General features: G+C 44.3%; 1 long non-coding RNA gene across 2 annotated transcripts in view; it reads right to left on the minus strand.

Moving 5' to 3' along the window:
* LOC308628122 overlaps positions 1–24,879 on the minus strand; it is an 84,756-nt gene that overhangs the window by 21,772 nt on the left and 38,105 nt on the right. For both annotated transcript variants that reach the window (XR_014017498.1, XR_014017499.1), the window contains exons 4-6: positions 22,044–22,165; positions 19,974–20,232; positions 16,698–16,864 (exon numbers count right to left, since the gene is read on the minus strand). This is a non-coding gene — a long non-coding RNA (uncharacterized lncRNA). The remainder of the gene's footprint in view (positions 1–16,697; positions 16,865–19,973; positions 20,233–22,043; positions 22,166–24,879) is intronic.

Raw genomic sequence — 24,879 nt, forward strand, 5'->3', positions numbered from 1 at the left:
CCAGCAATAATTAAATATGTACCTAACTAATTCTATCACCATGGGCAGATAACTGTTCTCTAGACCTCACTTTTCTCCCATGGAAAGTAAAGAACTCCCATGGAAAGTAAAGAATATGGACAAAACAAATTCTACAGTCCCTTTTAGCCCTAACCAATTTACCTTATATGTAACTGATTATTCCAGGCAGTCAGTAATAATCATGTGTGTGATTTGGAAAAGAAGCTCTATGATTCAGCAATTTATCTTCTAGGGATATAACCAAGAGAAATTAGTGTATATGTCCACCAAAACACATATATAAGAATATGCATATATATTATGAATACATAATATCCAAAATCTGGAAACAACCCTGTATTAGCCAGAGTTCTCCAGAGAAACAACCAATAGGACATATACATATATATATTAAGAAATTTATTTTAAGAAATTGGATAATGCAATTGTGGAGGCTGACATGTCTGAAATCTGTAGGGCAGGTCAGCAGGTTGGAAACTCAGGCAGGAGTCAACACTGCATTCTTTTTTTTTTGGCTGAGCCATGCACCAGGGAATTCCCAACACTGCAGTCTTTAGGCAGAACTTCTTTTTTTTCTGGGTAACTTCAGTTTTTGCTCTTTAGGGCTTCAACTGATTGGGTAAGGCCTTTCCCACATTATCAAGAGCAATCTCCTTTACTTAAATCAACTGAGTGTAGATGTTACTACACGCGCACATTACCTTTACAGTAACACCTAGATTAGTGTTTGATTAAATAACTGCGTACTATAGCCTAGCCAAGTTCACACATAAAACTAACCATCACAAACCCAACATTCATCCACAGGAAAATGGATAAATAAATTGTGGTACGTTCATACAAAGGAATACTACATTGCAATAAAAATAATAAAATGCTGTTAAATGACAACATAGATGAATATCATAGACAAATATCACAGGGCGAAGAAGCCAGATACAAAACTACATTCTATATTATCCATTTATATAAATTTTAAGGACAGACAAATTAACAGATGGTAATAGAAGTCTAATGAGGATTATGGACTGGTAAAAGGCACAAGGGAATCTTCTGAGTGCTAGAAACCTTTGATATCTTGATCTGATGGCCATATAGGTAATACACAAAAATTTATTGAACTGTACAGTAAAATTTATTATAGTTTAACACTTAAAATATAATCTATCAAAAAAACTAAAGAAAGAGTGCCACAGGAATCTAGAAGTGGGAGGGACCATTCTGCTCTAAAATGACAATGGGAAGGCTTTACAGAGACTGTGGGCTTGAGCTGGCCTTTGAAGGGTGAGTGGAATCTGAGAGACAAAGAGGAGAATCAAACAAAGTTATGGCAGAGGAAATGAATAAGGCAGGGCAAAGGGATGATTTCTTTTTCCCATTTAGGATGTCACTTTTACCCAGGAAACATAATGAAATAAGTACAGTATATCAGAAGCAATGTAGAGTAGCAGTTATGAGCATAGCCTTTGGGGTCAGAGATTTGTGGATTTGAATCCTGGCTCTGATGCTTTCTGGTTTGAATGAGTGTTTTGGACTGGTTTTCTCACCTGTGAAGTACGTACTTGTGGAGAGATTTAAACACAAAAATATGTGTGATGTGCTTAGCACAGTGCTTGCACACAGAGTAAGCCCTCAATAAATGGAAGTCATTACTACTACTTCTATAACTGCCAGTCTGGGCCATCTGGTCACCTTCACTTGAGAGTGGTACTGTCCAAGGGAAGATGAATGGCCGAATGATCTCTTTGGGTCCTTTCAAGCCCTCAAATCTATAAAACTAACAAAACCCAAATGACCGAGGTTGTATTCTTTCAAGCCATATTGATATCATTTCCCCTTCATAGTCTAGTCCTTGGTCATTGCTAACTATACTCCTTGACCATGCCAGCATACACCTCTGTCCTGGATAGGAAGACATAGGATAGCCTAGGCTCTAAATGATCTTACATGTTGGTGGTCACACACACATTCACACAGAATCCTGAAGAATGTATAAAAGTCCTTTACTTTGGGTGTTCACCATACATCATCTCTTTCGAGACCACAAGGAGAGTTAGCGATGTAGGAGCATTCACCTGTTTTTCTCAGTAATAACCTTCAACCTTCCCACACCCTGACACCTAATTGGTTTTTTCTTTTAATTGAGGCAAAATTTACATGACATAAAATTAGCCATTTTAGAGTGCAAAATTGGGCTTCCCTGGTGGCACAGTGGTTAAGAATCTGCCTGCCAATTCAGGGGACATGGGTTCGAGCCCTGGTCCGGGGAAGATCCCACATGCTGCAGAGCAACTAAGCCCGGGTGCCACAGCTACTGAGCCTGCGCTATAGAGCCCGCAAGCCACAACTACTGAGCCCGTGAGACACAACTACTGGAACCTGCGCACCTAGAGCCCATGCTCTGCAGCAAGAGAAGACGCTGCAATGAGAAGCCCACGCACCGCAACAAAGAGTAGCCCCCGCTCACCACAACTACAGAAAGCCCGCACGCAGAAATGAAGACCCAATGCAGCCAAAAAATAAATAAATTCTGAAAAAATAAAATAAAATAAAAATAGTAAAGTGCAAAATTCAGTGGTATCCAGTACTGCATGCTGCTGTGCCACCACTGCCTCTGTCTTGTTCCAAAGCATTTCATGGCCCTAAGGAAAACTCTGTACCCATTAAGCAGTCACTCCCTATTCCCTCCTTCTTCCAGCCTCTCACAACCACTAATTTACTTTTTGACTCTATGAATTTACCAATTCTGAACATTTCATATAAACGAAACCATACATATGTGACCTGCCACTTAGTTTTTCTGCACTGGTTTTCTTAGTCCTGTTTAAAAGTCTGCTCCCTCGTGATTGGCAGAGGAAACTTTTTCACGCTTGAACTGCTTACATCTTCTTCCTCCTCAACAGTCCATGAGTCTTTTTACCTCTTTGCTCTCATGTCCGGGGTCTTAGTTCTTGTTAGGCTATCTACCCTTCAATCCACAGAGATTCACGCTAGAGCTGGGCTGTCCAATGCTAGCCACACACCACATGGGACTATTTAGATTATTAATTAAAATTAAATAATATTAAAAATTCAGTTCCTCAGTCACACTAGCAACATTTCAAACGTTCATTAGGCACATATGGTTAGTGACCTCTGTATGGGCCAGTGCAGATAAAGAACATCATCAGAAAGTTCTATTGAATAGAGCCACTCTAGAGGGCACTGGATCCTGAACCCTGGCAAGTAGAGAAAGAGGGCTTCATGGTGGCCTGTCAGGGAATGGAATCTCTAAAATTATTTGACCTTCTGCACTGCCCGGGACTCCTCCTGTAGGGTCATTCTATGTGAATGGCTCTCCCTCAAATTGGGCTGTGAGCAGCCTGTACCCAATCGTGCTAGAAAATGGTCTCTCATCCTCTGTCATCCCACCCTGCTAGGCACCCAAATCCAAGAACAAAAGGGAAGGAGAAAAAAATCCCTTCCCATCACATCTGTTTGCTATCTTAGTTTTTAAACTCTCCAGTTAGACTAAACCCCTTGAAGACCGTCCATACGATCTCTTTACCCAAGTTCCTGACACAAAAACATCGAGCATGCAGTTGTGCACACAGAAGACACGCAGCCAAGATTTGCAGATAAAGCAACTGATGGAGGGAATTCCCTCGTGGTCCAGTGGTTAGGACATGGTGCTTTCACTGCTATGGGCCCGGTCGGGGAACTAAGATCTCGTAAGCTGTGCAGTGTGGCCAAAAAAAAACAAAACCAAAAACAACAACAAAAAAGCAATTGACAGAAACATTTAGCCCAGGCTTTGTCACTGAGCTTGAGGGTACCAGTACTCCCAGGTCCCCCTGGAGGGGGTGTTCTCTCCATATTGACCCCTGCTCTGCCCTCCAGTGAGGGGCTCAGGACAGAGAGAGGCAGTGGGTGTTGGCACTGCACTTTGAAATGTTTATTACAGCCTCTAAGCAACTATGGCACCTGCTCATTCCCTTACGAAAACAATTATCACCTGCAGTAAACATGTGTCTGCCTTTCCCAGCAGAGTGTGAAAACTTGATGCAACACTAGCACATTAAAAGGCACTCAACAATTTAGGGTAAAAAACAAACACAAACAAATATGTTAATGAAAGAGATCCTTTTTAAGTAGGAGGTAGAAACGGCAGCTAGGGAAATAAAGACAGCCAGAATGGGTATGCTTCAAAGCAGTGCAGGGCAGGAGGAGGCAGAGGCTGGGGCCGGGGCCCTGGCTGCCCTGTGTTCCATTTCCCATGTGACGGACCCTCTCTAATCTAGCTAGACCTGATCCAACTCCAGGTAGGGAAAAGAATATGTTTCTGCTTGCAAATTAACTTGCCTCAGGAGGCAAAACAAAATGATAGCCAAACCTACACAGCAGTGAACTGTCTGTGATGGAAATCATCAAACCTTTTTGTTCTTTAGATGTTGATCCACAATAAAACTTTCCACTAGAAACCAGCATTGACTTCTCACCACTTCCAGGTCAATAGAACTTAATGAATCTTGATGTCACCTCCTCTTTCCCCACTCTTTTCACTCAACACTGCCCACCATACCCATGCATCTGCGGTCACATTCAGCCCTTTGTAGCTGATTGGTTAGACTACTCTCTTCCTGTCCTTTGAAACACAGATGGTAGCACTCAGCTGTCAATCTGGGACCCATGCTGTTCTTATGGTAATGGTAATGTCTGGTTTGGCAGCTCTAGGGGCGCTCGGCAGTTCGGTAGATCGTATACTTTGCTTAAGGCAGCCTCCGGCCACTGGGTAACAGGGATGGGAGGAAGCCTCTAGGCTTGGACCCTCCAGCCCGGAAGAGCAATTGCAGAAGTTGCAATGCACTGCTTTCACGCTCCCCTCCTCCTGGAGTTGGATTCCTCTCACCTTATTACCTAGTAATTAGCACCCAATCATGCTGGAGATGCCAAGCACTGCGTCTTTTACCTGCATTACCTCATTCATTCATCTTGACATCTACTACAACAATCCCCATGACCAGCAAGAAAGTAAGCCTTGGAGAGGGTAATTAATTTACCCAAATCCACATAAATAGTAGCTTGCTGAGTGTGAGCTGAAACCAGTTCTCTCTGACCCCTAAATCCTTGCTCTTAGCCTCGGTAGCGTAGGGCTTATACCATGTTGCTCCTCATGTTAGTTGAGTTCTTATTAGTGTTAAAGATGAGGAAAACTGAGACTCACAAAATGTAAGTAATTTATCCAGATTCACCCAGTTTATAAGAGGTGACGCTAGGGTTCAAACTCCGGTCCAGCTGACTGCAGAACCTCGCTGTGGTTGGCTGGGATTGCATTTTCTGCCCATGCTTTTGTTGACCCTGGTCCCACTCCCTCTCCCATTCTCCCTCTACTCCTCTCAGCTCTTAGCAAAACCCATGCCACCTTCCCATCCTTGACTCCCATCTTCTCTGCCTGGGTAATACTCTCTGGCCCTCCTCAAGTCCTATCTCCTCCAGGAAACTGTCCAGAAGAGAGCTCCAAAGCTCTAATTGTCTCAGCCATCCACTGGTCAGGCCTCAGTACCACTGTGTGCCGCCATGTGCACTTACACTACGTGCCATGAGCACCGACAGTGGAGATGTCTGAGTTGCTGGGCTAGACCACGTGCACTTCGCCCCCTCACTGTCCTCTGTGCCTGGCACTCAGGAAGGGTGAACATCTGAGGATGGTTAGTGGAAATGATGTCAGCAAGTTAAGCAGTTATTTATTTAATGTCCACTATGTGCTGTCTGCTGTTTGAGGCCCTGTCACACACCTCACTAAGTCTATTTAAACTGCTCCTGCATGCTCACTGGCTTCTCTCCTCACACTGTGCACAGGATTAAGGCTTATGTGTCCTCATGGGGCAAAAATCGGTCCACCTGATTCTTATGGAAAACAGAAACAAAAGAACTTGTTCCCTGAGTTTAGAAGCAAGCAGCTACTTACAAGTTGCAGCTTGAAGAGGATTTAGGCAGGGTTCCTCACTTCCAAAATGTCCATCCCACTGGCTGTCATTCTCTCAGACAAAATTTTTTATTCCTCCTCTGAGGTCCCTTCTAAAATGCAGCCCCTTTCTCCACCTTCCCCATAGGTATTAGGCCTTATCAGCAAACATCATACCTGGGAATCAGGAAGAATGGGACATGGGATAAGTGCCTGGGGGTAGGAAACACAGTCCAGCTCCTCAGTAAGACTCAGAATAGCCGTCAGGATCTGGCCCCTACCTGCCTCCCCAGCTTTATCTCTCTTCACTCTTGCCTTTGTAAGGCTATAGTCCTGTGGTACCCAACTTCATACCCTTCATCATGCCCTGCTCTCTTTTGCTTTCTGGCCTTTAGACATACTATGCTCACTTCTTTGGCTGTCTTAGCTCCTATTCACCCTTCAAATTTCAGTTCAGACATTGTTTCCTTCAGGAAGCCTCCCCTACTCATCTCAGTCTGGGTTTGATGCCCCTGCCATGAATCCCCATAGCTCCTTGTGCTTCCCGAATCGTAGCACATAATGCACTGTATAATATGATCATTTATCACCTGTATCCCCAGCTGACTGTGAACGCCAAGGGCACAGGTTCTATGTTGGACTTGGCACCATCCCAGCACCAGACACTGCCTGGTACATAGTAGTCATTCAAAGAATGTTCGTTGAATGAATCAATAATTCATCGATTGGACAGATGAGTGTACTAGGGACTTCACCTCCTTCACATCAAGGAATTGCCTTGCTTGAGCCCCACATAGTTTTCTTAACTCCAGACAAGCCCCTGCTAAAAAGTGTACTGTAGATCAATCACAAAGGACTCTGAGAATGTGCATAATTCCATGCAACCCATTCCCAAGCCTAGATGTACAACCTGGAGCACACGTCATTTTCTTTTGATGGGAGACAATGTGCCACTGTGCCTGGGAGTTTATGTGCCCACCTCAGAAGCTTAGACATCACTGCAGACCACCAACACCCCATTAGCATGAGTGGGGCTTCCAAGATCCTGGGAAAAGTTATAAAGGCCATCTTGGAGCCAATAGTCAGATTTCCATTGTATTGATACAAAGGTGGGAGGACAGAGACCTTCCTTTAATCCCTGAGACATGTGCTTCAGGGAGGCCAAGAACTTTGTCTGATGCAGGAGAGTAATGCAGGGCATTACTATGCTTAATAGCTATGCTTAATAGCTTCCAGGAGGCATGGTCCAGGTCTCTGGGGAGAGGAACTTGAAAGAGCAGAGCTACTTTTAAAGAATCAAAAGAGTTAATCACAAGAACCCAAGCCTTGCAAGTTTGGCTGAAACATGAATCACGGTAATGGTCACAGCTGGCCATTACTGAGAGCTTACAATGTGTCTACCTCTGCTCTCAGTGCTTTACAGGTATTAACCATATAATCTTCACCACGCATGGTGACGAGGTAGGTCCTATTCTTACCCTCATTTCATAGATGAGGACACTGAGGCACAGATCTGTTAGGTGACTAACCCAGGATCACACCGTAAGTATAAAAAAAGAATTTGAACCCACACACTCTGGCTTCAGAGCCCCCAGGCTTAGCTGAGATCCTTGGCAGGAGTGGAGGGGACTGGTTATCAGTACAAATGACTGGAATGATGATCCAGTGGGGCTAAGGCTGGTTGTTGGCGGTGACCACATTGCATTCTCCTATGTAATACTCACTAAGCATTTTCTCTGCTGCGTATCCAGCACTGGTCAGGCACTGGGCACAGGGGGTAGGTAGAATCCAGCCCCTGGCCTTGAGAGGCTCTCAGTCTCAACTGTGGACCATCCTGTGGTCAGGGCTGTGGTGGCTGAGATGTGGGAGTCACAATGGGGAAGCCCTGCCCCCTGCCTGGGGAGGGTTTACAGAGTAGGGAGGCGTTCACCTGAGTCTGGAAAATGAGAGCTGTGATTCAGGCTTTATCTCTTTGCTTCCTGCTTCTGTTCAGGAAATATCTGAAGGCCAAGGACTGTGTTTTACTTATCTTTGTCTCCCCAAGTGCCGGCACAATGGAATGGCACATAATAGGTGTTCAATAAATGTATATGGACTAAATGAATGAGTAAACTGATTAAACAGAATTGATTGTAAGGGACTCCTATTTGGGAGCAGAAGCAGACAAAACAAACTTTTAGGAGATCCAGGTAGAAATAAAAACCAGAGTGAGTGATGCAGAATAGGAAAAAAACCCTTTGCTGAGGTTGAGCAGGTCCGCTGGAAGTCTCTGCTCTCTGTTCTGGCCCTCTCTGCTGTCTGGATGGACTGAGGGCAGAGAGTGGTTGTTCCCTGTAGGCGCCCCAGTGATGCTGACACTGTGTCTGGAACTTGGACAGAAAGGCAGCTTCCCAGAGAAAGTTAGCAGTGCCTGCAGTCAGATAATACACACACATCACTCCAGAAAGCCCTCCAAACACTGTAGATTTCATAACGACCAGCAGCTTCCTGCAACTCCAGCTTCCAGTCCCCAGAGTGGGACCTGCATCACCCACCCCAGTTCACCTCAAAATTTAAAATCTGGATCAAAAAGAAAAAGAAAAACCTAAATACCTAAAAAACAAAGATTGGCTAAATAAATTATGGTATGCCCATGCAATCAGACGTTTAGCAGCCATTTAAAAAGATGGTGTAGGGACTTCCCTGGTGGTGCAGTGGTTAAGAATCTGCCTGCCAATGAAGAGGACATGGGTTCAAGCCCTGGTCTGGGAAGATCCCACATGCCGCAGAGCAACTAAGCCCGTGTGCCACAACTACTGAGCCTGCAAGTCACAACTGCTGAACCCGCATGCCACAACTACTGAAGCCTGCACACCTGGAGCCTGTGCTCTGCAACAAGAGAAGCCACCGCAATGAGAAGCCCGCACACTGCAATGAAGAGTAACCCCCGCTTGCCGCAATTAGAGAAAGCCCGCTTGCAGCAACGAAGATGCAATGCAGCCCAGAATAAAAATAAATAAATAAATTTACAAAAAGATGGTATAGATTTTCGTTGACATGAAATGATATTTGACATATTAATAAGTGAAAAAATAAGTTATAAAACAGCTCGTAGATATACGTAGATATAGCGACATACAGAAGGGGAAAAAAAGCCTGGGAAGATACACATCAAACGTTAAATGTTGGTTATTTCCAGGTTGTATCCTCATGGATAATTTTTATTTTGTTTTTTATCTCTATTCTTAACTTGCATACAATGAGCAATCAATGAGTAATCATAAAAGGTCTGTCTGAGTGAGACTCTTGGATGATTTTAAAAGCAGACAACCTGACCCTGAGGTTTCATCAACCCCTCCTTACCTTGAGAATAATCTGAGCGGCTCAGAGGTGGCCTGGAATGGGTGATAAGATCACTCCGGGTCACACGTTGCTGATTGGAAGTTGGAGTGGCAGGAAACTGCCAACTGCAGTAAAATCTTCTGTGTTTAGGAGGTCTTTTTGGGTAACAATATAGAGTTCTGATTGCAGGCGTTGCTAATCTTCTCCTTTCTGCCCTAGTTTCCAGAGTCAATGGCGGCACCATCAGGTGATTGTGCCTAGGGCTGGGAGCAGAGAGCCCTTCCAGGCAGCGGAGATGGTCCAAATCAGCTCTGATGAGCTTCCCCCACCTGCCAGTTTTGTTTCCTCTCCTCCTCCAGTTTAGCCTCAGCTCAATCAGGGGTGAGCCTGGGCTGGGAGCAGATCACGTTACTCACCATTATTTTATTGTCTGCATTTACCTCCTGCCCAAGAGGCCAGCTCACTTTTCCAAGGTAAATTATTTACATACAAAAACTCAGAAAAAAGATCCTCGATCTTCTCCCTATTTCTCCAGGGTCTTTGCCTCCAGCATTCTAACCCTCTCCCTCTGTTGTCTTCCTGGACATCTTCCCTAGCTCTGAGTCTGTCTTTCAACTACATTCAGGGCTCGAGTTTGGGGGAATTGGGGAATTGAGTCGAGGGTATCAGTTCCCGAAGGACCAGACCCTTAGGCTATTTAGCAAAATAAGGTTCCTCTTCCTGGCCAGGATTGGAGTGGTTTCCATGGTCATGCCGAGCCGCTCCATCAAAGCGAAGGATGGGGTGCTCTTCCGCACCCAGCCCTTTTCTCATACAGGCCAACAGTGCCCCATACACAGACTGTACACAGACAAATATACCGTGCCATGCATGCAGTCATGCATACATGCAAGCTCCATATATGCATCCTCAGACATATATAGACAGATACCAGCATGCATTCTCTTGGGCATCCAGACCTATAAGCACATACACATAGATAACACACAGGCATTCACACAGGTGTTGGAAAGCACACAACAACATGCAGACACCCACAGACAACTGTGCATTCTCATAGCCGCATATGTGGGCACTTGCACACACACTTAATCCCACAGACACTAGCACACATAAATCTACTACAGGTGAAGAAGGTGGCTGATGGGTCACCTATCCCTAGACAGGGACCATTACCACCACACTGACACTGAGCTTGCTTTGTTTCATAGGAAGTTTGTGTAGAAGGTTGGCCGCCCTTTGACAATGGGTTCAGCCCTCCTCTGCCTCCCACTCCACTGCCAGCTTTCTCCTCCCTGGTCCCTTGTAGCCCCGTGTTTTCATCTGGAGCTGTGCCTGGTCGAGGGAATGCTAATCACCATGACAGAACTGTTTCCACCTGTTTACATCCCTGCTCACCTCCCCCTAATGCCATTTCAGAGCCTGCCAAGAAGCGGGAGGAGGCCTGCTGTGCTGCTGCGGTGAGAGGGGGAAGGAATGAGCGAGAGGACAGTTGGAGTGTGAAAAGGACCCTGGCTAAGTGACTTCCCATACCAGCAGACACACACAAGATGCACGTAATTGCTTTTAGCACAGTGGGATGGATAGAGATACAAAAGGTCAAATCAAGGATTTGTCCCATAATATCTTTGCTAAACAGCAGTGTCAGACATTGGAAAAGCATATTCATGAATTGAGTTGCCAGAGTGTGGGGCAGGCTTTTTCAGAGGCGGCTCTGTGTTCCCTCTTTGAGGTGCGGTGATTGGATTCATACGGAGCAAGTGACTTCTCAATGCTCAACAAAGCTCTGCCTCTGAATTGGACTAAATAGTCTGCTTGGCAGGCAGCTGAGATAACTGTGCTAAGTGAATTTCATAGTCGCTCCCACTCACCGTCCGCCCAAGCCTACTGGAAAATGCAGGATAAAGACCAAACTCCTGAGCGCGCCATTCAAGGCCCTCCACCAGCTGACGCAGATTAACCTTTCCAGGCACTCCCTAACATGAATGTTGGATGTCTACCCCCCTGGGCCTTTCTCCAATCTCTGAATGCATCAAGAGACTGGCTGCTTTAAGGACCTTGCCTGTGGCATTCCCCGGAGCGCACTGTCCCCCCTTACCCATTCCAATCCTCCTTGTTATTCAGGCTCAACTCAGGTCCTAATTCCCCCAATCCTTTCCTTGTCCCCCTACCTAGAAGTGACCATGCCCTTCTTGGAAGGAGGAGGACAGCAGGATAATAGAGAAAGAACCCAAGTCTGGATCCTGGGATCTGATTTAATGTTAACAAGCTCACAGGGGCTGGTGTGTTGAGAGCAGTCTCTGAGTTGGGGGAGGGGAGCAGAAGCAGCACGCAGGTTGGAGGTTGTTGAAATCACCCAGGGGAGGGAGGCAGATGATTTGAACCGGGGTGCAGGGGGGACATCAGTGGAGGTGGTGAGCAAAGGTTATATTCTGTTATATTTTGAAGGTAGATTTGAAAGGAATTGCCCAGGGACTGGTTGTGGGATATTAAAAAGAGTTAAAGATGATTACAAGATTTTTGGCCTAAGCGTTAACTGATATGCACGAGGAAAGAACAAATTTCAGTGGTAGATATTAAGAGTCTAGTTTTGGACGTATTTAAGGTGCCTATTAGGTATCCAAGTAGAGAGGTCAAGACTGAGAAAAAAAACCAGGAGAGGGTGGTTTCCTGGAAGAAATTATTTTAAGGAGAAAAGCATGATCCGTCATGTTGAAAACAGCCAACAGGCCTAGTGAGAGGAGGACTAGGAGCTGACCATTGTATTGAGTTATGGGGAGGCCTTTGGTGACAAGTGGCAAGTGTGGTTTTATTAAGTAGTGGAGGTAAAAGCCTGACTGTAGTGGTTTCAAGAGGGACTAGTGAACTTCTAAGAAGTTTTGCGATAAAGGGAAGCAGATCAATGAGGTAGAGTAGAGGGATCAAAAAAGAATGTTTTCACAGGAAAAAAGAGATGTCTTCAAAACACACTTGGGACTTCCCTGGTGACACAGTGGTTAAGAATCCGCCTGCCAATGCAGGGGACACGGGTTCGAGCCCTGGTCCAGGAAGATCCCACGTGCCGCGGAGCAACTAAGCCTGTGCGCCACAACTACTGAGCCTGCGCTCTAGAGCCCACGAGCCGCAACTACTGAGCCCGCACGCCACAACTACTGAAGTCTGCGCACCTAGAGCCCATGCCCCGCAGCAAGAGAAGCCACTGCCATGAGAAGCCCGTGCACGCAACGAAGAGTAGCCCCCGCTCGCCGCAACTAGAGAAAGCCTGTGGGCAGCAATGAAGATGTGATGCAGCCAAAAATAAATAAACAAAATAAATAAATTTATTTAAAAAAAAACACTTGCCCTCACCCTCTACTCCCTTCTATTCCACTCACCCAGAGACGGAGAACGTTTCAAGATTGACCAAAATAATGTCCACAGTTCAGCTCTCAGTGATTGAAGGAATCCCCATCCCAAGTTTCTCTGGAAACCAGGATAACTCTTTCTTATTTTAAACCCAGTCCTGTGACTCTGGCCACATTAACCTTTCTCCTCCCCAACATCATGACCAATTTATCATTCTTCTTCCCAAATTTCTCTTCTAAAACCAAGAAGGAAGGGGGATTTTTTTCAGGAGAGTCATATGTTCTCTAGGAAGTTGTACTGCCAAATCAGAGAGGTTTTCCTGGCAACTTAAAAAGATATAACAAATAATTTTAAAATGTAATGTTCTCCATAGGGAAAAAAATCTCTGGCATATCAACCGCAGAGATGTTAAGTGCATTTTCAGTTTTCAGAAAATACACTGTGTGTCAGGTACGTAATTTCATTAGCCTGTTGCGTGGAGCGAGCTATTGTGAGGTGGTCTGTCATGTCTCCATTATTCCCAACCCCCCCTGGAGTTTAATCACATTCAGGGCTATTTGCAACTGTGGTTTCCCATTTCAAATCACATTAGGCTAAAATTAAGCTTATAACTTATACTTTGGGATGTAAATATGCAACATTTTCCATCAGCATATTCCACTGGTAAGTCACTTCTGTGCGATGTCAAAGAAAAAGAACAGAAAGATATCCAACTTGGTGTGAAAACTTGAGAACCCCTGACTTTGTAATTTTCCCGAAGGTCATCTCCCGTAGGGAGATAACCGGGGGCCGCTCATCTTTCACTGGCTGTGTGGCTGGAGTCCTGTCAATCTCATACCGATGTCTGTGAAAAGGTCAGCTGTCCCTCTCAAGGTGACAGGTCTTTTTGAAATGGCAATTTGGGTGTGGCTCCTGGGTTCCTTGTGGTCTCGGACTTCACAGAGAGCTGCCAGTCAGAGTTGCACAGGTTGGAATGACGCCTTCAGGAGTTGTACAGTGTACCTACACAACTATACGCTCTGCAGCTCTGCTGCAGAGCGCTTACATGGGTGGAAGAAGAGAATGACAGAGTGCAAATACTTGGAGTTTCTTATCCAACAATGGTCCTGCCTTTACTGCCACTGCGTCCCTCTCTGCTCCATTCCAGTGGAGAGGACTGAGGGCCCTCAGTGTGCCACTGTCATCATGCGGTTCAAAAATATCCTATGTGTGATGTCGACTGTGGGTTTGCAATCACCATGTACAAAGGAAACCACAACACAACTGTGGGCTTGCTCCACTCCCGTGTGCTCAGAAAAATGGCTCCCAGGTCCCCACACAGGAAGCACCAGAACCCCGTGATAGCCAGAGAGCCCGTGTCCTGCCTATCCCTGGCCAAGGCCGAATTGCCAGCTCCCATTGCTTGAGAGGTACCACAACACCCGGCACTCAGGAGCCCCTTCTCTCTCCTCTCTTCTCCCCAAGGCCTCCTTGGATTTTTCCTATAGTTTTGCCTTCTCTGCAGAATGCTGGCTCCATCATGGAGAGTACTCAGTTCCTTGAGGTCCCTGAGGAGGTTTTTGGTCTCTCAGAGGGAAACAGCTACAAGGCAATAGCCCTTCTCTTGTTAATATCAATTATGTCTGACCAAAGACCCTTGTCATGGACTGAATGTGCGTGTGTGTCTCTCCCAAATTCATACGTTGAAACCCTAATCCCCAGTATGATGGTATTTGGAAGCGGGGCCTTTGGGAGGTAATTATGGTTAGACAAGGTCATGAGGGTGGGATCTTGATGGGATTAATGCCCTTATAAAAAGAGGAAGAGACACGAGATCCATCTCTCTCTCCCTGCCACGTGAGGATACAGGGAGAAGGCAGCTGTCTATAAACCAGGAAGTAGGCTCTTACCAAGAACCTGACCATGCTGGCACCCTGACTTCAGACTTCCAGCCTCCAGAACTCTGAGAAATAAATGTTTGTTGTTTAAGCCACCTAGACTATGGTATTTTGTTATAGGAGCCGAAGTTAAGACAATGCTTTCCCAAGAGGACTGAGGAGAAAAAAAAATCCCATTCTAGCCTGGGAAGTTCTTTCTTCTCTTGACCTAAATCGGACTTCTAGCAGGATTAGGTCCTAATTTTGCCTTAAGGAACAATACATATGTGACCTCTGCCCTTCCCACCTTCATCCTTCACGACTGAAGCTCACTGTCATGGTTCTCTTCAGTATTTTCTTCTGCAGGTTGAGTTTCCCTAGTTCCCCCTCTGAATGGCCTGGTTCTCAGATGCTTCACCACCAGAGTCAGCCTGTCCCTCGTCTACCATGTTGATGTGTCTTACAGAACCCAGGACCCAGAAGTGACCACTCTCCCAGATGTGGTTTCATGGGAGCAGACTCCATCTATTTTCATGTTAGAATTTTACTTGACATAAAGTGGTTGGGGGGATATATAGTGCTTCAAGGACTGACTTTTTAAAAATAGGCTGGATTGGTACATAGGCAGAAAAAAAGACTGGAATTGAGCTATTACTCTATGGGATGTGTTTTTTAACGACTCACGTGGCTTTGACATATGTCTCTGGTAATGTCTATTAGAAGATTTGATCAGCCCTATGTGACCTTCAGCAGATCCTTTCCCCATTTTTGGTCTCAACAACCTCATCAGAAAAATGGGGCTGTTTATCTGATGATATCATCCTCTATTTGATAATGATATCTTCATGATTTGTTCTTTCTTCAGGGCCCAGTGTTACCCAATACTGAAGTGCACCCACCCAGCTCTGTGACCCACAGACACATGGTTGGAGCTGCAGGACCAGCTACCTGGAGGGAGGAATGTGGTGAGACAGAGGGGTGGGCAGAGGGAAGAGGGAGGCTAATCCTTGGTGTCCAGGACCAAGAGGCCAAGGGCACTAACAGACGAAGGACCAAGGTCCCGTTTTAGTTCCCATATCTGAGCCAGGCTAAGCTGGAAATTAGGGACAGAGGAAAAAGGTCATTTCCCCACTTCCCTTCTTGCATGTCTGTGCCAAGGCAGGAGAAACCCTTTATGGATGATGATCTTCCTTCTATGTGTGCTCCTGTTGGTGTGTCTCTCTCCTCTCCAGTGGCATCTACTCACAGTGGCATTTCCAACAGGAGAGAGAGGGTCTCCATCAGTGTAAGGAAGGCGGGTTGACATGCCCCAGAGACATCCTAGTGGCCACGTGCCCAGAAGAGCTGAGTCTCAGTTTTAGCTTCCTCCATCCATCCTGGCCCCTCCCCCTTAGCCTGACCCAGAGTTTCCACTTTAGAGAGAGTAAGTTACCCTCAGTCATTTTTCACAAGACCAAATCCTACCACTTAAACGTGACTCTGGAAGGAGACAGCACTGCCTTGTTTTTCACAGCTTCACTGCAGTGATCTCTGACCCTGGGCTGTTCCCTGTTCACTGAGCTGATTCTTGCTTAGAGTCTCTGCTGCATCCTCAGCCAGCCCTGTGCCCTCCCTCCTGCTCTCCCAAGTCCTCAATCCTCAAGATGTGGAGCAGTTATGAAATCTTCTCTGATCTAATCTAATCTCCAACAAGCAGCCTCTTTTGTTGCTTTTTCTCTCTGACAAACCTGATTTATCCTGATGTGTCGAACTTTGGGCCACTGAGGCCATGCTGACCTCTTTGGGGAGCTCGGCTTTTGTGATGCTTGAGAAGCCCCTCTCCTGAGGACTGTATCAGCCTATTCTGCATCACATTTGAGCCCATTTTTTCTAAAAAGGACCTGGGAAGGCAGCCCATGTTGTGATTAAAGCTGTGAACATCTCTCCTTTTTTAGGGTGTCTTTCAGCCCTCCTGCCTGCCAGGTAAGAGCCAGGGGCCAGAGGTAGGGTGAAAACCTCACCTACCTGATGTTATATCGAACAGCAGTTAGATGACAGTCATTTAGACAGTGGACATGCTGACAAAAGGGGCAAAACATGATGTATCATATGTTTTGTTACATTATAACCATATATATCATATCATATCATATCACTTTATATTAGTTTGCTAGTTGCTAACAAAATACCCTAGACTGGGTGACTTACACAACAGATATTTATTTGCTCACCATTTTAAAGGCAGGAAGTCCAAGATCAAGGTGTCAGCATGTTAGGTTTCCTCTAGGCCTCTCTCCTCGGCTTGCACACAACCAGCTGCCCTTTTGCTGCCTCTTCCCGCAGCCTTTACTCTGTGCATGCACCCCGGTGTCTCTCTGTGTGTCCAGATCTCCTCCTCCTGTAAGGACACCAGTCGGATTGGATTAGGGCCCCTCCTAACAGTTGCATTTTACTGTAATCACCTTTTTAAAGGCCTTATCTCCAAATACAGCCACATTCTGAGGTTCTGGGGGCTAGACCTTCAACATATGAATTCTGGGGGGGACAGAATTCAGCCCATAAAAATATTACTCCCCAATCCCATAATCAACTTGCACTGAGGTCACAGCAAAAAGAACTGTCTCAAGTTGCAGTGTGAGAGATTTCAGCTACATGTAAGAAAGGTTCAGGCATATCCCAAGTTCAGATCCTGGGGCGGAATCTCAACAGGCAATCTAGAAAATATAATACATTTCCATTCATTTGGGACCTTTTTCAGAATTAGGAAGTTAAACTAAATGATTATTCAGTTTCAACATTAATTCATTTGATCAACCATTCATTTAGAAAACATTCACTGAGCCCTCACCTTGTGCCAGACATAGGGAATCCAGAAGTAAACCAGTGAAGGTTCTTGTCCTCAAGCAGGACTTATAATGATGTCTAAACCCTGGGTCTAGGGTTAGGTTGGATGAGAGGAAAGCAGGAGCAACCAAAAGAAGGCGTGTTAAGAATGCTATGAGGCAAGTGAAGGAGATTAAGAGGCACAAGCTTCCAGTTATAAAGTAAATATATAAATAGTACCTAATTAAACTCACAAGCTTTTGCACAACAAAAGAAACCAAAAGCAAAATGAAAATACAACCTATGGACTGGGAGAAAACATTTGCAGTGCAACTGACAAGGGATTGATTTCCAAAATACACAAATAGCTCATACAGCTCAATAACAAAAAAACCAAACAATCCAATCAAAAAATGGGCAGAAGACCTAAACAGACATTTCTCCAGAGAAGACATACAGACGGCCAACAGGCAATGAAAAGATGCTCAACATTGCTAATTATTAGAGAAATACAAATCAAAACTACAATGAGGTATCACCTCACACAGGTCAGAATGGCCATCACCAAAAAGTCTACAAATAATAAATGCTGGAGAGGGTGTGGAGAAAAGGGACCCCTCCTACACAGTTGGTGGGAATGTAAACTGGTGCAGCCACTATGGAGAACAGTATGGAGGTTCCTTAAAAAGCTAAAAATAGAACTACCATATGATCCAGCAATCCCACTCCTGGGCATATATCCAGAAAAGATGAAAACTCTAATTCAAAAAGATACATGCACCCCAATGTTCATAGTGGCATTATTTACAGTAGCCAAGACATGGAAGCAACCTAAGTGTCCATCAACAGAGGAATGGATAAAGAAGATGTGGTATGCATATACAATGGAATATTACTTAGCCATAAAAAAATAATGAAATAATGTCATTTGCAGCAACATGGATGGACCTAGATTATCTTACTAAGTGAAGTAAGTCAGACAGAGACAGACAAATATTATATGATATCACTTATATGTGGAATCTAAAACATAGTACACATAAACTTACAAAACAGAAACAGACTCACGGACATAGAAAACAAACTTATGGTTACCAAAGGGGAAGGGGGGAGGAATAAATTGGGAGAAGAGGATTAGCAGATGCACACTACCACATACAAAATAAATAAAGAACAAGGATGTACTGTACAGCACAGAGAGCTATATCCAATATCTTATAATCGACTATAGTGGAAAAGAATTGAAAATATATATATATATATATGTGTGTGTATATATATGTATAACCAAATCACTTTGCTATACACCTGAAACTAACACAATATTGTAAATCAGCTATACTTCAATAAAAATAAATAAGTAAGTAAGTAAGCCACAGGGATGTAATATACGCATAGGGACTATAGTTAATAATACCGTAGGGCTTTCCTGGTGGCGCAGTGGTTGGGAGTCCGCCTGCTGATGCAGGGGGCGCGGGTTCGTGCCCCGGTTCGGGAAGATCCCACATTGCCGTGGAGCGGCTGGGCCCGTGAGCCATGGCCGCTGGGCCTGCGCGTCCGGAGCCTGTACTCCACAATGGGAGAGGCTGCAACAGTGAGAGGCCCGTGTACAGCAAAAAAATAAATAATAATAATAATACTGTAATAACTTTGTATGGTGACAGATGGTAACTAAACTTATCTAGCAAATTAAAAATAATAACAAAAAAAGAATGCCATGAGTCTTGAATGTTAGTGAAACCACAGACCTCACCCAGGGTCAGCACAGGCTTGTACATTTCCTTCCTGGCCCTCAGTAGTCCTTACACTCAGCAGGGGCTTCCGTTTGATAAAAGCCTGCATAAAGTATAACCTCCCAGGTTTGGGACATCTGAAAGACCTTGCACCTTGAGCCAATCTGAGGGAAGCTGGAGACATTTCTAAGTCCCACATCTGGGACAAACAGGTGTGAGGAGGGCCCAGTTGGCACCGCAGGGGTGTCACAATGGCCACAAACCATGAGTTTTGGGATCCTGTGGGCCCCGACACTGATCCCACTGCAACTGCAGACAAGCAGGCAAGAGTTTCCAAATCAGACACCTCTTCCCCTCACCTCACACCAAGGCTTGGTCACACCTTCCCTGGGGAGTCCACTAAATGCCTTTGGGATCTGTCCCGAGGGTGCGGCTGCCGGAAGCAGAGGTAGGGCTGCCAGGGCATTTACTTCCATCTAGAAGGTAAGCCTGCCATCTAGTGTCCAAGTATGGGTAGCGCAGGGGCAAACGCTTTCCTCGCTCTGAGGGCTGCATTCAGCCTGCAGCATATTCTTTGGCCGCCCTCCATGAAGGCAAACCACTGTGCTTTCAGAGTGGATTTGATTTTTTAGAAACAGCTTAAAGTCATGCAAAGCCAAATGGTTATTGGTGGGAATGTGAAGAATAACACAGGTTTTCCTCTGTGGTTTGTAACCATCTAAAGGCAGGTGACTATTTTGAAGAATATACATTTTTTTTTTTTTTAATTAGCATCTTGAGGGGACTAAAAGTCTCATTTTTTAAAACCCAACAATGTGTACCATGAACTCCTACTACGGTACATTTTTATACAGAATTTAAAATACATCTCCCCCAGAAATGAATGTTGGCGCCATTTTTTCCATAGAGGCTCACCTTCTAAGGAAAGAATGGTCTGTATGATTTACTCACCTGCTGAGCAGGGAGCTGTCTACACAACCTGATGGATCCCAGTCTCGCCTCACATCCTGGTCCCTGAGAGCTGAGTATTAATCCCAGAATTGGGTTCTGCCTGCAGGACCATTCATCCTGGGGCTTTCTTCAAAAGACTTCTGATGGGGGAAAGGGCTAATGGAGGTACACGAGTCAGGAGATCAGCTCTGTTTCTATTTCTCAAAGAAGGTGTGGAGCCCAGTGTCCAGATCAGGGGAGAAAAGGGCCCAGAGTCCACCTGAGGACACAGAGGAAGCACCAGAAAGTTAAAGCACCAGAGACTCAGACATTTGGTTCCTAGGGCCAGTGGTTGAATGGCTGCTGCTTCCTTGAAAAGCAGGAGAGCCAGGGCCCCAGACTGAGCCTGACTCGGGTGGGAGAGGCTAAAGAGAGCCCTCTCCAAACCAGCAAAGTCAGTCTCTGGTGGTCAGGCCTCAGGTTCTGAGAGGCCTTCAGCTCCTGGTGTCTTAGGAAGAGGCCCCCCTGCAACTCCTAGAGCCCCCTTTTCCTGGAGCACAAGGTGGACCCATCTCCAGGATACTTGCTGACTTCAACATTATCTGAACACAAAGGGTCACTTCAGTTGAAATGAGCCTGGAATTCAGGCCTGACCACCAGTGTAGTTAGGAGAGTTAACTGATCTTTTTAAATATGGAACAAGGCCAGGAAAACAGGACACTCACTTGACCCTGAACCCCTGGCACTTACATTATTGCCTTTATCAGCACTATTCTGGAGCTAGAAGAGTGCCAGCTAATAAATGCAGAAGGAATAAAAGAATTTTTAGGGACTTCCCTGGTGGTCCAGTGGTTGAGACTTCACCTTCCAATGCAGGGGGTGTGGGTTTGATCCCTGGTCAGGGAGCTAAGATCCCACATGGCTTGCAGCCAAAAAACCAAAACATAAAACAGAAGCAATATTGTAACAAAATCAATAAAGACTTTAAATGGTCCACATCAAAAAAAAGTCTTAAAAAAGAGGCATTTTAATAAAAAAAGAATTTTTAAAAATCACTAATACTCCAAATGAAATAATGGGTCTAGGTAAAAATCATCGATAGATGCTAAGACCATCAGGTGAAAGGTTAATGGGAACTTTGTGGGCTGACACTACTTAAACCCAGTGATCAATCTTGGCATCATTAAAAGTGAAACAACCAGATACTATATGCCTCATAGTAATAGCACCACACTACGAAGTATTGGTGCCAAAATATTGACCTGGAATCTAATCAAGACCCTGGATATAACTACCAGTTTATAGGAAATATGGAGGATAGAGGAACATATTACTTGATATCACTTGGTATTACATTGATATTACATACTTGATTCCACAGGAAAGCAATCAGATGAATACAGAACACAGGATATTATACAGAACAAATTACCTGGTTCCTCCTCAAATCAATGGTGAGGGTGGACTGCTTTATAATAAAAGAGACCAAAAAGACATGACTATATGCAATACATGGATTTTGAAAAAACCAACTCTAAAAAGATGTCTGAGATAATCAAGAAATTTGAACACAGATTGGGTTTAGATGAGATTGAGAACTGTTGTTAATTTTGTTAGGTAATAATGACACTGTGGAATGGAAAAAGTCTTATCAATTGGAGATACAAACTGAATGAAATGTACAAACTGAAATGTTTCAGCTATCTAATATTTGCTTTAAAGCATACTAGCAGGAAAAAAGGGAGGGATAGATGAAACAAGATTGTCAAAATGTTGATAATAATTGAAGCTGGGTCATGGGTACATGGAGGTTCTTTTTATTCTAATTTTGAGTATGTTTAGAAATTTCCAAAATACACACACACACACACACACACACACACACACACACACTGTGGTGTCCTTAACCCCTGTGCAGATCTCCGTTCATATAATATTATGCAAAATTCAGCCTCAGTTTGGGGTTTGAGAAGAATAGGTAGACTTATACAGAAGCGGCAAGGAATAACCATGGAGAATTTTGTGAGACTCTTCCTTCAAACATTTTGGATTTGAAAAGACAATTGAAAACAATGAGAGAGCAGTACATACCTATTAGAATGGCCAAACCCCAAGGCACTGACATCATCAAATGCTGGTGAGGATGTGGAGCAACAGGAACACTCATACCTTGCTTGTGGGAATGCAAAATGGTACAGCCACACTGTATGATACTATAATGATGGATACAAGTTATTATACATTTGCCCAAACCCACAGAATGTACAATACCAAGACTGAACCTTAATGTAAACTACGGACTTGGGGTGATAATGATGTGCCAATGTAGATTAATCAATTGCAACAAATATAACACTCTGGTAGGGGATGTTGATAATGGGGGACCTTATGCATGTGTGAGAGCAGGGGATACATGGGAGATGCCTGTACTTTCCATTCAATTTTGCTATGAACTTAAAACTGCTCTAAAAGATAAAGTCTATTTTTTAAAAAAGACAATTGAAATGATCTTTTAAAAAAATATTCTACAGTCTCCAAAATGGACAGAAGACTTCCATGTGAGAAGAATCTAAAACGCTATATCTTGGCAGTGCTGGGGACTGGCTACTAACTTAGCCAATATAACCAGCACCTCCCACAGACAAACAAGCAAAGATGTCTTTAGGGCATATCAACAAGCGAGAACACAGGAACACATGAACACGTGTGCTGACACACCCAAGGCACACACTACACACACGTATACTGACCCTACCACAGACACTAGCACAGCCACCTGGACGTGTGTAAGTGTCCAAATACTCACAGGATGTGAGAACTTACCCCTTCCCAGACAGTGCTGAAATATAAATCCAAATACAAACAAATTCAGTAGTACTGAATATTAATGCATGGCTAGATAGAGTGGAAAAACTTTGGAAATGAAAACAAAATATTCAAACATCCATGCTAGTACTCCTGGAAGATCTCTATTAACTTGAGGGTAAATTTAAAGTTGTGTCTCCAAAAAAAAAAAAAAAACACGTCAAAAGAAAAAAGATAGCATTTGACTTTCTTTTGCTTAGTTCTTCTCACACCACACTTTTCCTCTAGGAAATCTAACCCAAAGCCTCATTCAATGTCTGTGTACTAATCACTCCCAATTCTCCCTCCCTAGTGCACACCTCTCTCTAAGCTGCAGACCTGTATTTCCAGCTGCTCACTGAACATTTCCTCTTGGTAATTAAGGTGCAGGCTAAGTTTATTTCTCTCTCATATGGTAGATGGCCCAGGGCAAGTTAGATGGCTCTGCCATCCTCAACATATGCTTTTCATCTCTGAGTCCAAGGTGGCTATTTCAGTTTTGGTTATCTTTCAGCCAGAAGAAAGGAGAAAAGAGTCCAGAGAATTCATGCCCAATCCTTCTAAGACATACATCACTTCTTGGACTTCCCTGGTGGCACAGTGGTTAAGAATCTGCCTGCCAATGCAGGGGACACGGATTTGAGCCCTGGTCGAGGAAGATCCCACATGCCGCGGAGCAACTAAGCCTGGGCACCACAACTACTGAGCCTGTGCTCCAGAGCCCGTGAGCCACAACTACTGAGCCCACGTGCCACAACTACTGAAACCCATGCGCCTAGAGTCCTTGCTCTGCAACAAAGAGAAGCTACCACAATGAGAAGCCCACGCACTGCAATGAAGAATAGGTTCCACTCGCTGCAACTAGAGAAATCCCGCGTGCAGCAATGAAGAGCCAACACAGCCAAAAATAAATAAATAAACAAACAAACAAATAAATAAAATTTTAAAATAAAATAAAAAATAAAAAAGAGTGGATATATGAATAACTGATTCACTTTGCTGTACAGCAGAAACTAACACAACATTGTAAATCAACTATACTCCAATAAAAATTAATTTAAAAAATAAAATAAAATTACAAATTATATGCATTATCTTAAAAAAAAAGACACACATCACTTCTTCTCACATCCTATTGGCCAGAGTGTGGTCACATGGCCGCTTTCTGCAAGGAAAGATGGGAAGTAAAGTCTTAAGCTGAGTGGCCATATGCCAGCTAACACTATCCTTGCAGAAGAAGGGCAGAAAGGTATTGGGGGTTAATCAGAAGTCAGATATATCCTTTGGATATCTGAAACTCAGTATAAATAGAAGTAAACTCCTCATCTTCTTGGCCCCCTCTCCCATATCTATGTCTCCTCTAATCCCCAGCTTGATAAATGACCCAACATTTATCCAGTCACCTAAGTAGGTTTGCCAGATTAAATAAAGGATTCCCAGTTAAATTTGCATTTCTGTTAAACAAGGAATCATTTGGGAATTCCTTGGTGGTCCAATGGTTAGGACTCCAAGCTTTCACTGCTGTGGGTGCAGGTTCAATCCCTGGTTGGAGAACTAAGATCCCACAAGCCTTGTGGTACAGCCAAAAATAAATAAATAAATAAACAAGGAATTATTTTTTTGGTATCAATATGTCCCAATATTGCATGCATTTTTATTTGATAAATCTAGCAACCCTAAACCCAAGCCAGAAGCCTTGAAGCCATCCTGAATACCTCCCTCTTTTCCCATTTTGAATTGTCTTCCAAATACTGCTGATTCTTTTTTATAGTATTTCTTAACCTGTCCCTTCCGCCTCCACTGCGCCTTCCCTGGTGTGGGCCATCACCCCCTCTCTCAGAGACTTCTGTATGGCTTCCTTCATGGCCTTCCTATTTCCAGCCTTGCCGCTTCTAATTCGTGCTGTGCACAACAGGTAAACTAGTCTTTCTAAAAGGTAAACCTGACCACACCACTCCCCAGCTTAAAATTCTTTCATTCCATCGCTCCCCATGGCTTTCAGGATAAACTTATTAGCCAGGCCGACAAAAGTCCCTGATCTTTTGGCTTCTCTCTCTCCCTCTCTAGTCCCATCTCTCTCAGC

The sequence above is a fragment of the Mesoplodon bidens genome (genome assembly GCF_964165515.1).
Source record: "Mesoplodon bidens genome assembly, chromosome: 14".
Classification (NCBI taxonomy): Eukaryota; Metazoa; Chordata; class Mammalia; order Artiodactyla; family Ziphiidae; genus Mesoplodon; species Mesoplodon bidens.